The following is a 19,427-nucleotide window of genomic DNA, read 5'->3' on the forward strand; positions in this document are numbered from 1 at the left end:
TGCTGTTCACCACAACCTCAGAGTGAAAGACCACAGTTCACCAAATAAATATAATGAATAGAAAAACCTGCAATGAGTCACTCGTCTGTAAACACTTGTGTAAAGATCTATGTAAAGAAAATGATCTCTTGCATATAATGTTTTCAACAACATTTTCTGTGTAGCAAAGCAACTTCTGTCGGTTTCTCCCTTTAGGGGTCACCACAGTAGATCATTGTGTCCTGCATGTTCATTTTAAATTGGATGCCCTTCCTGACATTTATTCAGGCTTAGTACCATCACTTTGAGGATTCTGGCTCATGACCCATTAATGGGTGGATTTTAAGCAGTGGGAGCAATGTGGGGTTCAGTGTCTGCAAAGAAATCCATAAACAGAAACCAAATGATTTTTCAAGACTAATATGCATTTGTTATTTGGAAAAAGTAAAAAGCATGCGATTTAGGTACACCCTGCATGGTGATGAGAGAAAAAACTAAATGCTGATGTAGCTCAAAGAGATGATCATTTGGGAAGGACAGGAATAGGACAAAAGCTTACATCACTATTCAAAGTTAAACGCAGTCAAGTTGGAGGACAGCACATGAATCACAGATGGTTTCACTACTGAGGACCAGCAATGCATCTTTATTAATAATTGGTAAAACACGATGTCTAAGAATCACAGTTGACAAGTCATTGAACTTTGAGTCTAGTAACATATAGACTAAACTAAAAACAACTGTGAAAAACTCAATTGCTTTGATTACAAATTTTTATTTTTTTTTTAAAAAGCACTGCATATCATTTGCATTAAAGCTGCATTTCATCCATTCAACTATATTTTTATGGTAAAGGTATGAATAAAATGGATAAAAGGAGAAAAAAAAAACATGCTAGGTAAGGAGAAAAGCCAATTAAAACAATCAATTTTGGAACCCAAAATGCACAGAAAGCACAGATGTGTCCAGGTGGACACAAGAAGCAGCTATGTGCCAGAGATGACATATTGTGTGTGGGTGTGCATTTCTGCATGCACCACCACACAATACTTAAACAAGCACAACCGTCATCATGGCACCACAATGCTCTTGATGTAACGATGTGGTGACGAACTATATCAGTTTCAAAATGACTATACCCCTCTGAGGAGGCACAGTCATATCTCCATAGCCCCATTTTTAATATGCTGTTTTCCAACAATCAGACAGCAGATAAAAATGTTAGTCATATATGACATTTTGGGACAACACAGCCCAACTCTGAACTGCTATGGTGTCCTTGACCTGATAACATCTTCGCTAACAATTGTGAGATCAAATACAATACAAATACAATTCAGCCTCTTCTATCAATGTTATCTTTTTACTTTGGTAATTAACTTAATTTGAATTACTGTCCAATCCCATATGACACTAACTATATGTGGCACCATGGCTCTGACATGTCTGAATGATGAGTAAGGAACATTAACAGAAAAGTGACCCAAGCCTGAATGGCTGAAAGCCACTGCTTCAAGTGTGCTACATGTCAAAAAAGGGGTTTGTGTTACCAGGGTGTTAGAGGGTTGTAGTTTAAGGTTTAAAACACACGACTATATTTGTCCCATAGCATAGAAATAGCATTGTGTATTGCTTAATTTACTGGATACTGTGTTTGCAAGGCATTGGGGGGAAGGGGAGGGTGTCCATCCATAATTAAATAAATAATTTGTAATTGCTGTCCATACATATATGTTGTGCTTTGTTATTTGGGCACCTGTGGCCATCTGAGGGTGTTTTCACAATGGCACGATTGAGGTCTTCCCAGAGGAACTCTGTGCACATGCTGTTCACCTTCATCCCTAAACACAGCAACCACACTATGGAGCACACCACGATACTGGCAGAACGCTGGCAGTCATGGATACACAACTTCCACCAGAAGTTGTGCTTCATTTACAAACTGTATAATTTGCCTTAAGTGGTATAGGGGGAAAAAATAGGAAAAAAAAAAAAGGACCAACTCTTGAGTCAAAATGCATAGTTGTCATATCACAATGTTGTCAAGGAAATACGATGGTCAGACAATCCTTTTATTGAGCAACGACATCACTGACCGTTGTCATGTGGCATTTGGTTTGAAGCGAAAGCAAAATTTGTGAACACAAACCATGCTAAATGAAAAATGATACAATGTAATCTAGTGTGCAGTGAGGGCGAATCAGCAGTGAAAACAACCTGAGATTGAGTACACTAGAGCTCATTGTTGCATCACACTTGTTCCAACTACGCTCACAAATGAAGCACCCTCACTCTTTAGACTTTACACAGCTCAAAGATGACCAGAGGGATCCAGTCAAATTCTGAAGTCACAGATTTCTGGATCAGCAATGAAATGCAAAAAAGAAGAACACACCCTGAACATATCAACCAGTTCTATCCTGGAAGTTTCAGAAAGGTCCCCTATCTATCCACCATAGAAAACCAAATGCACTGACAGAACAATGATAAAAGATCAGATTTGTCTATCAGCACATCCATGAGATGCCTGGAGGGAACTGGCACCCACACCTCATCGCATGGCCTCATTGCCTGGAACTCTGCAACCAAGAATAGCACTTCTGTTTAAGGATGAGTTATGCCTTTTACTGACTGCAATTCTTGATCAGAACTCCTGTCCATTTCAGATCACATATACATGTGATCATCAAGAATATATGGTGTGCCTGTTAATTTAATGATGAGGTGTGCGAGTGTAAATTATAGGATCATTATTTTCATAAAAAGGGAATACAAAGCTGATAAATTATTCTGTTAATTTTTAAAAGATTATTCAGAGCCTCCTTTGACACTAGATTCCCACTTTTTAAATGAAGACATGGAATGTTTTGAATTTCTGCTTTACTGCTTTAAGCCGTAGCGCCACAATGATGTTGTTTTATTAACTTTTTTTCAAACCATTTCTGATCAGTCAAATCTGCTATTGAATATGGTAGAGCAAATATTCAGATGTTTTCCACTAAAGGCCCTACAAATAACATGTGTTTCTATCCAGTTTCATTTCGAATAGAGTTTAATTCAACCACGTGCAGGAAATGTTAAGTGTGTAGTTAAGGTTGCCAAGCAAAGTTTGTTAGCCTGTTTGTTACTTTGTATATCCAACTTCTTGGAACAAAGTGCAGTCTCTCTTAAATCCACCCCAAGAGTTAATGGTTTTCAAAACACTTGAAATTATAGATGAGGAAAGGAAAAAAAAAAAAAAGCAGCAAGATTTGCGCTTTTGTGTAAGAGATCACAGTAGTGTCATAAGATTTAATGGGTTTCCAGTTAACTCACATATAAACCAATACAAGTTTGTGGAAACAAGGCACATGATCAATGAAGCCTAAGAGGCTAAAATTAAAGCTACCAGAGCACACAGCCAGCAGCCTTGACCACCTTCCACCGGAATCAGAAATGTAAAAATCAAGCTGTTAGCTGGAAAGAAAAAAAAAACAATTCCTGGAACTAGATAAGTCATTTTCTTTTGTAGAGGATAGAAATTTCACCTGAGCCCAAAATACACAATACAAAAGCAAGAGACACTGCATTGTCAGAACATTTTCAATGTTGTTTAATGCCTTGCACACAAAATCTACTAAATTAAGAATCAAAGACATACATTTTTTCATTGGCCAAAATATAAAAATATAAAAACTTGGTTAAAGTTAAAGGTTTATGGATTTTTTTTGTCCTGTTTGTAACAAACTTTAAAATCATGAGTAAAGAAAAAAAAATTACATATATGATTGATAATCATCAAATCTGATTTATACAGCAACTTCTTTTCTGTTGGATTTTGAACAAATTCCTCTGCCCAATACCCTTGACCACTTTCCCCATGGGGAAGGTGGTGAGAACAAGTATTTGATACATTGCTGATTTTGCAGGTTTTCCCACTTGCAAAGCATGTAGAAGTCTGTATTTTTTATCAGAGGTACTCTTCAACTGTGAGTGATAGAATCTAAAAAAAAATCTAGAAAATCACATTGCATGATTTTGAAATAATTAATTAGCATTTTATTGCATGCCATAAGTATTTGATCACCAGATCAGTTAGTTCTTCTTTAAGAAGCCTTTCTGTTCTCCTCTCACTACCTGTATTAACTGCACCTGTTGGAATTTGTTACCTGTATCAAAGACACTTCTCCACACACTCCAACATCTCAACAATGGCCCAGACCAGAGAGCTGTGTAAGGATATCAGGAATAAAGTTGTAGACCTGCACAAGGCTGGGCTAGGCTACAGGACAATAGGCAAGCAGCTTGGTGATAACAACTGTTGATGCAATTATCATAAAATGGAAGAAGTTCAAGATGACGGTCATTCTCCCTCGGTTTGGGGCTCCGTGCAAGATCTCACCTTGTGGGGCATCAATGATCATGGGTAAGGTGAGGGAACAGCCCATAACTACATGGCAGGACCTGGTCAATGACCTGAAGAGCGCTGGGACCAAAAACGCCATCATGGATAATCCTGCAGCACCCGCAAAGTCCCCCTGGTCAAGCCAGCGCATGACCAGCCCCGTCTGGAGTTTGCCAATGACAATTTCTGGATAACCCAGAGGAGGAATGGGAGATGGTCACATGGTGCGATGAGACAAAAATACAGCCTTTTGGTCTAAACTCCACTCGCTGCACCGTATTGAGGGGAGGATAGATGGGGCCATGTATCTGGAGATCTTGGCCAACAACCTCCTTCCCTCAGTAAGAGCATTGAAGATGGGTCGTGGCTGAGTCTTCCAGCAAAACAACGACCCAAAAGGCACAGCCTGGGCAACTAAGGAGTGGCTCTGTAAGAAGCATCTCAACATCCAGTCTCCAGACCTGAACCCAATAGAACATCTTTGGAGGGAGCTGAAAGTCAGTATTACCCAGCATCAGCCCTGAAACCTGAAGGATATGTATGGTGGAGTGGACCAAACTCCTGTGTGCAAACCTGGTGAAGAACTACAAGAAATGTCTGATCTGTTATTGCTAAAAAACAGTGTCCGTACCAAATATCAAGTTTAGTTTTTTTCAGATGTATCAAATACTTGTCAAGCAATAAAATGCCAATTAATCATTTAAAAAAAAAAAAAAAAAAAAAAAAAAAAAAAAAAAAAAAAAAAATCATACAATTGGATTTACTAGATTTTTCTTTTAGATTGTTGAAGAGTTGATAAAATTACAGACTTCTACATGCTTTGCAAGAGGAAAACCTGCAAAATCCATAGTGTATCAAAAGCTTGTTCTCCCCACTGTAACTTTTAACTAACTAACTAACAGATTTTCATTGACAGAGTGAAAAGAATGTAACCTGCTAGATAGAATATGTGTTAATTTTTTTTTAAATAAATATATAGTTCAAGTGAAAAAAAAATGTTTTGTATGCTGCAGATTATAGTTCATGGGAAGAAGATTGGAATGAACGGGACATAATTTTGGAGGAAAACAAAAGGAAACTAATTTTCTTGGCTGAGTATATCCCTAACAATATCTGCAATATTACAAACCCTGAAAAGGGATTATCAGGGTTTGAACTTCTCTAAATAGATTATTTTTCTCTCATTCTTCATCTTTTTCTTCCAATGTTCATTTTGAAATCTCAATTAAGAATATTAATGTAATTTATGAAAACTGAAACCACTCGCCTTATCAACTTCACGAAGCTGCAGCACTGTCTCAATTCCTGTCTTCAACATTCAGCAAAACTTTCCTCTGAAATGTCTGATATAAATTAAATTCTTTCTTACACCTAATGTGTTACCTGCTGTGAGACATCTAAACAACCCTGCACATTATCTGATTCAATTCTCACAACACAAAAGCCTCTCTGGAGATTGATTTTCCCCTTTATCAACCATGTGCAAGACAGCCACTCAGCCATTGGTTGATCTTGCACACTAAATTAATCATATGTATATTAAATTTTAATTCTCCCTGCCTTCTTATGAACAACAATTAAAAAGACAAAGATGAGGATGCTGTGCATTGGTGATCTCGGATATACATTTAAGTTCCATTAAATTAAGGTAAAAGTACTATAAGATTAATAATACAAATAAGTACTGGTATTAGTCCATAAAATTCTAAAACTACTGACTTCTGTATGTCAGTGTAACTACCTGATGAAGATTTATCTCTTATAACATGCAGCCATACCAGTGACAACATCAATGAAAATGACAGGAAGGTAACAAAAAGGTAGAGGAGCACCATCCTGTGATTACGGTAGTTATCTGTGCCAATTTCTCTCAAGAGACTGTGCAGAAGTACCGGTAGATGCTTCGGTCTTTTGTTTACGCTGGGAAATTAAAGCTTGAGGGGGAAGCAGAAAATATTTAAAATCAACTAAATATGCATACAAAAGGCTTGTACCATGTTCTCACTTTTCAAAACAGCTTTGTCCAAATCAATACATCTGCATTTTTCCAAGTGGGCAGTAATATCTATATTGAATATCTACCATGCATGTGCACAAGGAAGCAGGATAAGAGGCACATACTTGAAAGCAAATGGAAATCTGTGACCTGGACTCACACCACAGGTTTTTTTTACACTCAGCGGCTCTGCTATTGTGACCAGCAGTTCGCAGAGACTGGATCAATGGAAAAGGCTCATCCCCTCAGGTAGCACGCTTGCTGCTCGTCTCCAGCACTGTAATGATCTCCCCACTGGGACTGGACACAGCCAACCAACACATAAACAGCCATTTTAAAAGCAGAGGCTTCTCAGCTGTGTTCTTAGAGTTCAATCCCAGAGGAAACAACAATTACACTGTTCGATAAAAGGTAATACAAGTATACATTATTATTGCCCAATAACAAACAATAAAACAACGAATCATGTTTGGGTAGCTAATAGGCACTAGCCAATCGTATTTGGGTTTAATCTCTCAAACTGCCAATTCTTCTTAACAGTGTTCATATGGGGGAGTTAGATTTGAGGTCATCTCTTACAACCCACTTCCATTAATAATAATTTGGTTTACTCCCCTTATGCAACTTGACATATCTAAAATATCTTTTATAAATGTATAGTGTTATGGCTGTTGATGACTAGAATATTTTTCTTTTCAAGTATCACCTAAGAGATTAAAAAAAAAGATCAATTAAAACTGTATGTATGTATATGTGTGTGTGTGTTTTATATATATATATACATATATACATACATATACATATACACACACACACATATACATACACGCACACACACTGCTGTTATGTGCACCAGTCTGGAGTGGGGGCAGGGACCCATCTGAGAAGGTGCCATGGTTGGGGGAGGGAGAAGTGTGCAGAGCGCATGTGGTTAGCTGAGCCATAATCTAACTGTACCCAAGTGAAAAATACTCTTCCTTGTCTTCTCTCTCTCTCTCTTTACCCCTCCCTGCCTCACACAGACACACACTCCCTCCTCAGTTGTTCTGTTGTATGCTCGGCCAGTCTAGAAGTCTTACTGTGTGCGTGTGTGTGTGCGTGTGTGTGTGTGTGTGTGTGTGTGTCTGTGCCCCTACTGGTTGTGTCCCGTACGCCAAGGGTTAAGCCCCTGCCATTTTAACGCCACTGACAGATCAGACCATTAGGGTGTTACCTAACAAAATGGAAGCCTTTAACCCTGAATCCGCCAGACTGCCTCTTTGTGTGTCTTTGAGTGTGTGTGCGCAAATGACAGTCAGAGCTATGCAAAGCATGCGCATGTCTCCACCTGGATTCTCCCTCAGAAACATGACGATAGCAGTGCACTAAGTCAAGGAAGTGGAAATCAGACAACATTACATGTGGTTATTGGCAATTATTAAACCATGTGACTATGGTTGTTTGCATTACAAAAACACACTGAAACTTGTTAATCCATCCCCACCACCAGGAGAACTAAGGTGCATGTATTCTCACAGCCAAGTCTTGTTGCTCTGAATATATCCTCTGTAGCATTATGTGCAAGTCATTCGAGCTATTTCCAGACCATGATCTGCTGACCTTCAAAAACATAAAGACATTATGAAACCCTAAAACACCATAACATTTCAAGTCAGCCATAGGCAGTGTTCTTGAACTTATAATTGAAATATACTCAAATTAGTACATTTTCAGTCTCAAATGTTCACAAGCTATAATAATAGAAAAACGTATAACAAAATGTTTTCAAAAATCCAAGGCAAGGATAATCTCCAACTCCATCCAAATTGCTTTCAAATGGTTAGTCTGTAATCCTGTAAAACCAGGAGCACATAACCTCAGACAGACTGGATGGCCACGACACACGCAGACTGCTATCAGATTACATTTCTCAGAAATGGATGGCAGCAGGAAGTGACCGGAGTTTGGGGGTGGGGGTGTCTAAAATAAATTAAAACTAAAAAAAACAACAACAAAAAAGCAACAACTGTATAGCATATGTACAAACTAAGCACATCATTGTGCAAAGCTCAATCAGCTGGTCAGTTTTCTCATACTCTTGAGTTAAAAAACTCACAAGTTACTCGGAGCTCTTCAACTTCCTGTCTTCTGTACGTACAACAGAGACTATAGCCAAGAAAATGATAGACAAACAAAAACTCTTTCCACTGTACACTTTCCAAAACAAATGAAAATGAGAAACTGTATTACATCAAATGAGCTGCTGGGAAAGTTTCAACATGTTCCAAAACTTTTAGGTCTCATTAAGGTGATTAAGATCAAGAGGGAGAGGTCCAACAAGAATGCAGCTTTTAAAGTCAGCATCTTTGTTGCTTGTGGGGCTTCAGTCATTTGAGCAAAGACACTTCAGTGCATGGGGATCAATCTGCCGACCTTCGAGTTGGCTGCTCTACATAGTTTGTGCGTCTCTGGCAGTGCTGGATGTGTCATGTACTATCTAAAATAATCAAAATCTAGTTTCCAGCTGTTTTTGGCCTCATTAATTCGATGTAGTTGTGCTATAATACTACTTAATCATTATGTATTACATAAGGGCTTTGCCTCTGAATAATCATCCGCTGCATTCATCATCTGATTATTTTCTCAACAGCAGTAGCAGTAACCGCAATAATTTCTCAAAGACCAATGATGTTTTTATCCATCTTCTTCAACATTGAGATTTTCCTTTTTTTGTTTCGAAGAGAAGTCAGGCAGGAAGAGATACAGACTTACACTTAATTGAAAAATATGGAAACACCCACCCCCTGCAGCGCTACCTTTGTTGCAAATTCAGATTCGATTTTCTTTTGCAACAAAGTGTAATTTAAACTCAACTCATGTTAACACAACAACAACAACACTAATTATTAATTAAATAAATCAATTTACGTACAGGAGCAGAAAGACAGAGCAGTCAGTTTATTCAGCAACTAGATAAGAACTCCTTTTAAAGTGACCAGTTTATTTTGGGTGATCATCAATAAAGCAAATGCTGGCCCAACACTATTACAGGATGTCCATATTCCATGGAAACAACAAAGCAAGACTTTTTTTCCTTTTAAAATAGCCCCACCCTGTATTTCCTGTAGTTGTGGCCTTACATGTTTCTTGTAGTGTTTAAGCCACACCAACCAAAAAGTGAAATCGAGGACGAATTATTTGATCCGTCTCTCATGTATGTCAGTTTTCATTCTGTCAGCAACCTACAGAAAGGAAGAATGAAAGGGTGGCACAAAGGCCGAGGAGATAGAAATGCCTTCTTGATGTGTAACAAAATGTTGCAGCAATAGGGACAAAGGAACATTTATGTTCTAAATCCAAATCTAAACCAAATTCAAAGCGGAGCTTAATGGCCCTTTGAGGCAAACACGACAAAGGCTGTACTGGTGTTTTATACAGTGTTTGTATTCAGGAAAGAAGATGCATCTGTCCAGCAGTTCTCACTGCCACTCATCTACCTAGTAAGGTGTTCTCAGCTTTGTTTTGGTGCAAATTAGAAGTGGGCTGCCTGCTTTGTGTTGCATGGATATCCTGTTTTCTAGTGGTTATGTGCATATTACAGGTGTGGGGAACGGTGAGCTTTGTGTGCACTCTAGTTAAACCCAATTATTGAAATTAATACACTTCATAATGTTGCGTTGCCCTCATCTCAGTCTGGATGGCCAATACCTATAATTAACCAAGTTCAAGTGTAATATGCCAAAACTATAAAAGTACAAAAGTATAAAGCTATAACGTTATTCCCATCAAAAGATAATTAAATGATCAACAAACCAATATCACTGGGAAGCTTGGAATCGTATTACTTTTGGATCAAAACTTAATTACCAGCATTTAAGGACTTTGTTTTCATTTGTCTTTTGTTTCTATTGTAAACTTTGCATCTTAGAAAAGTTGCTAACCACAGGCACTTTCTTCCACTCACTTTTTCACTAGCCCCTTTTACACTGGCAAATACCGTGCGTTTAACGCGCAGGTCTAGCATGTCCGAGTGTAGTCTTAACCGCAGGTCAGGTCTAATGTAAACCCAACTAACACGGGGTGGCAGGTCGTGGGAGGGGTTTGTTGATTACGTAACCCACCAGGGAAGTTCTTTACACATTTATTTATTATTATTTTATAAAATACGGAAACAGCTGATGAGAGTAACAGCAGCAGCAGGAAGTCCCAAGTATGGCCTATACTAGCAAGATGAGTAACTGGGGAGTCAAGGAGATCCGCGAGTTACTCAGCCTCAGAACCATAAACGCCATAAACCAGCATTTATCTGGAATCATAAAGGATGGTCCATCATTTGAACAAGTGGCCACAAAAATGACAAACATTTGCAACAAGCAAAAACGATCATCCCAACCTTTATCCAACCTCGTTTTGAAAATTACACCTGTCTGACAGCGATAAATCTCTCTGATGTATGGATAATACGTAATTCTACATTCATGCCACACGTTACGCTTTGTTTTGTGGATAACATCTCCCGACTCGTCTTCTTTTCCCTTAACTCAACAAATAACACGCCATGCCACCAACGCGCTTTAAACACGCGCTCATCATCCAGCGATATTAGCAGGACCCAATCTACTCCTACTTACTACTTTACACTGGAAACTTCTGTTGGCTCAAGCATGGCATCAAAAGTTAAGGGGACATAAATAATATCTGTGCTTGAGAGCAAAAATGTGGTTATTTGAATTGTGGCACTTGTGGCTGCCTCGTTCTCCAAATACAGTATGTCATTCAGGTACATTCTAAAATATTTAAACTTGGCCTTACAGCAGAATATGTAATACATCCCAAAAAAAGATACTTTGCATTTGTTTCGATAGTTTTCAGTTCCCCCCAATCACACAGCATGATTTTAAAAGTAATGTATTTCAGTAAGACATGCAGTTAGTCTGTTCAACATGTTTTCTGTTTTTCTAGCAGACCAGGAGTCTTCAGCCAGTAATCAAGGAAGATTATTTCAATGCAATATGTTAATACAGTCTCCCTAGACCCATCCCAAGGAGTAATGTTTTACTTGGAAAACATTACTTGGAAAGATTTATACTTAGTCACTGTATCCTTGAGGCTTCAGTTGGTGTTTTACGCATTAAAACCTTCTTCAGATAAGGAAATCAACATGACTGGCATTTAAAAAAAAAGACATTGCTTCAACATCCATCGATTTTTTATGCCTGCTTATTCCTATTTAGGGACTTAAAGCTTGATAGTTGTTTACAAAGCTCCACCATCTAACACCTCTGAGTTCCAAATGTATATTTTTTTATATTACCATTGAGCTGTATTTGGATTACTGTATTTTGCAGACCATTAGGCGCACCACATTATAAAGGCGCAATATCAATGAACGGTAGGGGTGCAACTGTACACACATTCCTACTGAACCCTTTCGTTACAGGGCTGCCCACACGGTGCAGATGTGTACCGATCCGAATATGGTACAATGTTTGAAAGTACCTAGTTCACATACTTCAAATCCACGTTCCCACACGGACTTCTTAAGTGGCGGACTGGAAGTTTGCAGCACCAGACTCACACAAAGTTGTTTTTTTTTTGTATTTTTTTTTTTTTAAACCGGACACCTTGTGAGGTTGGAACAATGTTGTATTTCAACATTTGACTATAATGGGATTATGATATAGATTTGAAAACTGGGTTTGGGTAAAAACCTAACAATGGCTTGACATGCAATCATTGTAAGGTATCATTGACTATATGTTGGATGATGGTTGCTCGCCAGCACTACATAATTAGTTATCTAACGTATTCAACCAAGAACCGATTTTAATACAACGTCCCTGTGTCAGCTGATGGTCCGACAATCAATCAAGCTTAGCGGCTTGGTCACTACCAAAGTCGCACTAAAACATTTTGACTGATTTTTGAGCGCAGTGTACCAAATAAAATTGGTTCGAGGTTAGTAAGCACAACAAAATTCATGCATAAGGTGCACCTGATTATAGGGCGCACTGACGATTTTTGAGAAAATGTAAGGATTTTAAGTGCGCCTTATAATGCGGAAAATACAGTATATTAATAATAATCACCACAGATGTTTGTTTACTCTGTTTGCCCATTCTTATTTACATTTTCTTTCCGTTAGAAATTAACGGCATACTTTGAAATAAGTCACAAACAACTGAAATAAAGACTCTTAAAAGCAGGTACTGACTTTACAGACCCAAAGTTATTGTTTCATAAATATAAACTTTGACAATATATCTGTTTGTGTTTTCAATTTGGTGGCATTTACAGGTTAAATGAGAAGATTTTTACATGTGCATACACCAGCAAGAAAACACTTGTTGGGCTGCTCTACAGACACTTACAAAATGTAAAACCAGCTGACATTTAAAAATACAGTAATAGTACATACTATATACTGGTGTGGCCATTTGTTCATAGCATCCCAACTTAAAAGCAATTAAGTACTACATAATAACTGGAAGCCGGTTATGGGATTCCTGTGACTGGCTTCCACTATAGTGTCTCACCGCATTATGGTATAGAATATGCAAGGCAGTTTGGTCCGTTGCATACTGAATTTTTTTTTTTTCAGGAAGTAGCACACCATCCAGGTATTATTTGCATATTCCAAATGACGCCGGTTTGTCTGGAGACTATGTGGTCTTGAAAGTGACTTATGTCTCCAAATTTAAAACTAAAGAAATTGTGAATTTGCAGCTCACCTTGGTGCTGTAAAACAGTGTCACTGAGAAATATGCATCTTGGCAAAGCTTTCAGGAGGAAAAAGACGGCACCATCTTGTATTGTTTTAACAAATACAGTCAGTTTCTCTCTCTTCTGAAAACGAATGCAGATAGAAATTAAAAACGCAATTGTATTCCAACTCTGCTTATAGGGTGATTGTTTCCTAAATTGCCTTGAAAGTAGACTTGTCTAACCACTTTAAGAGCAGTTGTGTATGCAGCAAAATCACTGATGCGTCACACATGGGCTGTCAAATCACTATAAAGTTAACAGTGCTTTCTCAGAGTCATAAAGAGAGAAATAATGTATGTATTTTTTATTTTTTTTAATCTGGAGCCACAAAATTCAGGTGGGTAACTACATGTGCCTCAACTAAGGGAGGTCTCTGGGGTCGATGAAGGACAAAAATGGCAGCAGACACTTGCACAACTGAAGCAATAGTAATCCATCAGGTTTTTGATAATGAGCCAAAATGACAGAACAAAACCAATCCAATCCAAAACTGCAACTGATATCATGCTTGTTAAGGCATACAATGCGTGACTTGAACCTTTGAGTATATGCCTGGACGGAGACATCAAGTAGTCATAATTCCATCTCCAACTAATACATGCATCAGTTAATTTGAAAACTTTATATTTTTCTTTATTTGATTAATTTATTTACAAAGTGTGGGTGGGAGGTTCAACTACAATCAGTGGAGAAGCAGAACTGGACTCTAACCTAACACAATATGGCTCTCCTGGAGACTGTGGTCTCTTGAAATGTCAAATTGGCATGGGAATACACTTTCACAACACCTGCAAAAATATCTGTAACTGCTGAATGGGTGTTATTTGTGCTTGCAGTTTTTGGTTTCATCTGTAATCTAAGCAAGTATTCTCGTCATTTTCCTTGGTCTTCTGTCATGCAGTTTTTCTGCAAAGAGGTCACTCACAACAAAGCCCTTTCTCATGTGCTGCTATTCATTAATCAGATGGCAACTAAAAGCATAGGCATCCCATCTAAATTAGACCATTGGTGTTTTTATATTCTCATTTTGTAACAGCAATCTTAACAGGTCAGATTTAGAAGCCTAGACATATCATTCGATGCAGCACAAGTCTGGCCTGCTGCTGCTGAAAGCGTATTTTTGCTGCTCCCATTCAATAAAGTGTATCATGCTATGATCTTGATATCATGGTCATGACAGAATGTCTTCTTATGAAGAAACTTTAACTCTATGGAGGACTTTCACTAATTTGTATGGTGGTGCAACTTCTCACCTGGCATAGAGCATGGATGGTGGAGACAAAGAGCCAATCCCAATACACCCCCTACTTTCTACCACTAGCCCTCACTCACTACCACTAGCCCTAAAAATGAAGCCACAGCGGTAGGGCCCTTGTAATGTAATGTGGTTTACGTTCGGGTACGTAAGCGACTGCGTGGTTACGTTTGCACATACGTCACACCATATCAGGAAGCAGAGAGCTAAAAGCTGTTTTAATTTCCACTGTAGCGCTGTTAATATGCCACTTTATTAAGTTTTAATATTTTTTCCAGGCATAAAAGTAACCGTTAAGATCCCCAACCTGGGCTCAGTTTATCCAAATAATGCCTGTTAAGAAATTTGCTGCGATGTTTTTGGGATGAGAAGAGCCGCCGGGTCGGGAGCTGATTTATGGTTCCGCGTTAAATCGACTTGGTGTAACGCGGAACCATAAATCAGCCTTTATTATTCTGGCGAGATCTTCGCAACAATGGGCAAGCAAGTGATTACGTACATTCACTGAGTGAATATTATGAAAGTAAAATAATATTTCTCGCTAGAAATGTAATCAAAACGCATTTTTATGCAGAAACTAACTCAAAATATTGATTTTATTCACTAAAAAATAAGAAATGTCCGCCATGTTTTTTTGTTTGATTCAGTCTGAAAATGATGACGTAAAGCATTCTGGGAAATTTTTCTGGCCCTCAGTCGCGAAGTCAGCATCTGAAATCCCTAGCTGTGAAGGGGTAGATTCATACCCACTACCCCTTGAAAAGTCCACTACCCCTAGATGCAAAGAGGAATTGGGACACCACTACCCTCACGGGAACGTGTAAAATTTAGGGGTAGGGGGTGTATTGGGTTTGGCCCAAAGTCTTTAGGTGAAGTAGAACAGTGGTTCCCAACCTTTTTTCCTTGTTTCCCCTACTTGTGTCTAAGACCAGCCGGGCCCCCCGACCCGTACGTACTGGCACCAAAAGAGTAAAGTGATTCGTTACAAATCTTTAATTGAAAAAACATTTAATTATGTTTTTGTGATACATTTCTCTTTGGTTTACCCTGTATACATATGACTTTGTCTTTCTCACCTTCATTTTGTGTCACCAATGTATAAAATACACACAGAAAATAATTGCAAGGACATAAAATAATTTCTGAAAAATTTCTCTTTTAATATGAGCGCAAACATTTTTAACATTTTTCCTTTAACAACCTGTCGGAGTAGTAGTATGATTAAATGTTGAATAATGATATAATAATTTATTAAGTTTTTATCCTGCTAAATAACTTAGAAATATATTTTGGTCATTTTAAAATACTACGTGGGTTTATACAGACTTGGATTACAGTATTCCATTAGGTGTGTTATTATTTTTTATTTATTTAACATGCGCAAATATACATTTTACAACTGCATTTCTTCAAAGTAGACAAAGTTTCGCGCCCCCCCAGAGATCTCAGGCCCCCCCTAGGGGGGGCCCGGACCCCAGGTTGAGAGAGACTGAAGTAGAAGACCATTTATTGTCTAAAGATGATAACAACTGTGCTGATACAGTGCAATAAACCCAGTACGTTTACATGCACTAACAGAAAGTCGAATTATTGCCTTAGTCCAACTGATATCGAAGTTTTAAAAGCCATGTACACACCTTAGTTGGGCTGCAGTCAACCCGAACTGAGTTCTTGAAATCAAGCTATTAGAACCAAACCATGGGGTTCTAATTCGAGCTATTTCAGCACCTATACACAAACCACGGTTAGCCGAGCTATTTACTGCCCAGGGACTGCCCGAAATGACAAGGCGGGAATACCAACAGTCACAGCGCGACAACAACACAGTAGCAGAATAAGAAGAAGACTTTGCGTGCAACGCGATCAGGCTTAGTATGTACAAAATTACAGAGCTGCTGCATCGTTGGTATCCATGTCTGTGTATTGCTGTCCTACGTCTGCTTCCAATGCGATATGGCGCGTTGCGCCACCTAGCGTCGGAGTCAAACGCACCTCACTCAACTGGTTTCTCTTCCTGTGCATGTATAATCAGATTTCTTGGAAACTTCAGTTAAATCCTTAGTTTGATTGTTGCAAATAGCGCGATTTAGAATTGCATGTAACCACACTGCCTGTTCCGTAAAAATGTAGTATTCTAAGTCGGTTGTTGGTCACAGTTACACTTTTAGCAAAGTCCATCTTCTCTGTCTGACACTCACAGCAAACTACAACATTAGAGATAATGACACTGATTTGTGTCAGCTTAATGTCATAATATTACACATGTTTGAAAGAAGGTGAATTATTAATTACCAATGGCCCAATTTCATGACTTTAGCATGATATTTTTACAATGCCATTGCATATCAAAAGCTTGAAAAGGGCTACGTGCTGACGTTGCTAAGAAAATACTTGACAAAGTCCAACAGGATGAACAAGAAATAATTAGGGGAGTTAAACAGCAAATTGCCATCTTCTTCATCTCAGAGCACTACCCAAGCCCTTTGGGTATTTACTTCTGGCAGATTTGTCAACTTCTGTTCTTTGGTATCTGGAACGACAGCTACTATAGCCTAACAGAATTTCCCAAACAATCACATAACTAAAAAAAAAAAAAATCGCTGTACATCTGCTTTGCTGAAACACATAGAATTTCAACAAAGATAACTCAAAGTCTTGAGTATATACAAAGCTAAAGGAAAACTTTCAACAGTAAGCACATTTCAAATATTAACAATTAACTCAAATTCACAACTTCGAACTACAATACACTTTCATGTCAGCAGCCCAGAGTGAGGATACGGCAACCCAACTAAAAACCAGTTAAGTTAAATTCCAAATAAAAAGGTCATCGGTTTCCAAGCCTAGTATAACCAAAAATAATGCCACTAATGAGTGGGTAACCGTGAGACTAACAAGAAGTCATGTGTAAAACAATGAATGGTGGACACAACACGCATGCATGTCTTACTTTTCTAATGCAAGGGCATAAAACAATCTCAAGTTACGCCTGTCTGGTTATGTCACTCTCAGGGGAGATTTTCATAAGAGACACCCCTCCTCAGGCAACTCAGAGGCACATCACAAAATGCAAAGCGACACATGTCCCCCATCACCAGCCAAGGGTGCAAACTGTCTTATTGATCTAAATAGAGGATATTTCCATAGAAGAGAAAAGTTGTCAGAGATTGCAAGTCGCACCTGAATGTTAGGACTACTAAATTGGACTTGTCCACTTTAACAACACAACCCATGGTTAATAGTTTCCAGTAAGTAATGCCACTGCCTGAACTGATCCACATCTGCGGCCATAAAATAAGATAAAGAAAATGCAATATAATAATAATAAAAGTACCCAAATGTGATATAAACTGATCAAAACTCTGAAATACCTCCAAGAGTTTGACCTCAATGGGCAAAGAACATAGTGGTGACTGCAGGGCATGCCCTTAGACTTGACAGTAAGACATCTCATTATATAATGTTAGATGTGTATTTTCTTTATCAGAATTACAGAAACACTGCTATTCTGATACACGCAAAAAAAAAAAAAAAAAAAAAAAAAGCAGGCGTTCAGTTGCTTAGTCTGACGTGGGTGATTGCTACTAAGCTGTCGTGGACAGACAGACATACAGACAGAAAGATGCACACACAACCACACACACACAGTCTCACACACACAGTCACACACACACAGTCACACAGTCACACACACACACACACACACACACACACACCCCGACTGAGGCGCAATCGTCCACCATTACGCCTCCGCAAAAAAGGCTTTTCACGGTTGAGCTAATCTGACCAAGTTCTGAGATCAGTGGCTCATAAAGTCATAATCACAGCCATCCACGGTTACACGGCACGGGGGGGGGGCTCGGAAACACCCGGCAGTATCACTAGTTACCACGTTCATAAACTTAAAGGACGCAACTTAGCCCCCAAAAAGAGGAGCCACCTCTCTCCAAGTCCCCAGTCAACAACAACAAGCTACAGCCTGCTAACATTGACTTGGCTCGCAGACAACAACCTGTCCGGCTACTCACGGCCGATTTATGGTCCCGCGTTACACCGACGCAGGCCATGACGCAGACCCTACGCCGTCGCTTTAACGCAGACCCATAAATCCAGGCTTGACCAGGACCAGCCACTAATCCACACCGATTACCGGCCACTTCTTCACAGACTAAACTCGGACTAAAACCAGCAGTATCTGCCCCAAATGAGGGGGTAACGACCCAATACAGCCCGACCCCGGGTCTCCCTCGTCCCCGCGTCTGAATAGCGATGCAGGGCAGACAATGAAGCCGAGCCTGGGTCGGTAGCCGCGGCTAAACACTCACACACATAAACACATCCACAGCCCTGTTGTGGGGACACAAAGTGCACGGGAAAGTTGTATTTTGTAGTAATGCCGCTGGGTTTCAGCTACGACTCGAGTTGGAGTAAAAAGTTTAGTGGGTATTGGTCCACTTTGGGGGGTTTGAGTGTGCAGCCCGGACCGGGGGAGGTTGCGGGTTCGAGCCTGAAACACACCAACCGTCTCCCCCTTGCACGTTAGCTCCCGGGGCTAGGCTAACTAGCCGCACTTAGCCCGGCTAACGCCGATACACAAACTTCCGTCGTCATCTGATTTTAATTGAAAACTGGGGTGTTGGATTAGATTGTGAGATAAGAAAATGATGAAACGGCGACTTACGGAGTTTGGGAGGAGGTTGATCCGAGTTCCCCCGCAATTTTGTGTTGTTTGATTTCAGTAATTTAGCTGGCTTTGGCGTAAAAAAAATCCCGGGGATCCCCTCTCGTCTGTCCTTAGCCACTCCGGCTGCCAGATAATGTAATGAGCCACCACAGGCGGCGTCATGCTGCGTTCATATGCACCTCGGAAATGTGAGGTGCAAACGAGAGAAACGTTAGTGTGCGTGAGTGTGTTTGTGTGCGTGTATAAATGTATGTATAATAACAGATATAAAATGTATAACAGGTGTAAAATTCTAGGTCTGAGTTTACATGTATGCATTTATTACACTCAGAGGTGTCAAGTAACGAAGTATAAATACTTTGTTACCTTACTTAAGTAGAAATTT

At 39.2% G+C, this 19,427-nt stretch overlaps 1 protein-coding gene across 2 annotated transcripts in view; it reads right to left on the minus strand.

The window, feature by feature from the left end:
- Nucleotides 1-19,230, minus strand: part of gatad2ab (GATA zinc finger domain containing 2Ab) — a 29,777-nt gene extending 10,547 nt beyond the window's left edge. The window contains exon 1 of one of the 2 annotated variants that reach the window (XM_061737738.1): nucleotides 19,040-19,230. The gene's annotated coding sequence lies outside the window, so the exon portion shown is untranslated. The remainder of the gene's footprint in view (nucleotides 1-19,039) is intronic. The other variant, XM_061737739.1, reaches the window with a different exon arrangement.
- Between the last annotated feature and the right edge of the window lie 197 nt (nucleotides 19,231-19,427).

The sequence above is a fragment of the Cololabis saira genome, chromosome 13 (assembly GCF_033807715.1).
Source record: "Cololabis saira isolate AMF1-May2022 chromosome 13, fColSai1.1, whole genome shotgun sequence".
Taxonomy (NCBI): Eukaryota; Metazoa; Chordata; class Actinopteri; order Beloniformes; family Belonidae; genus Cololabis; species Cololabis saira.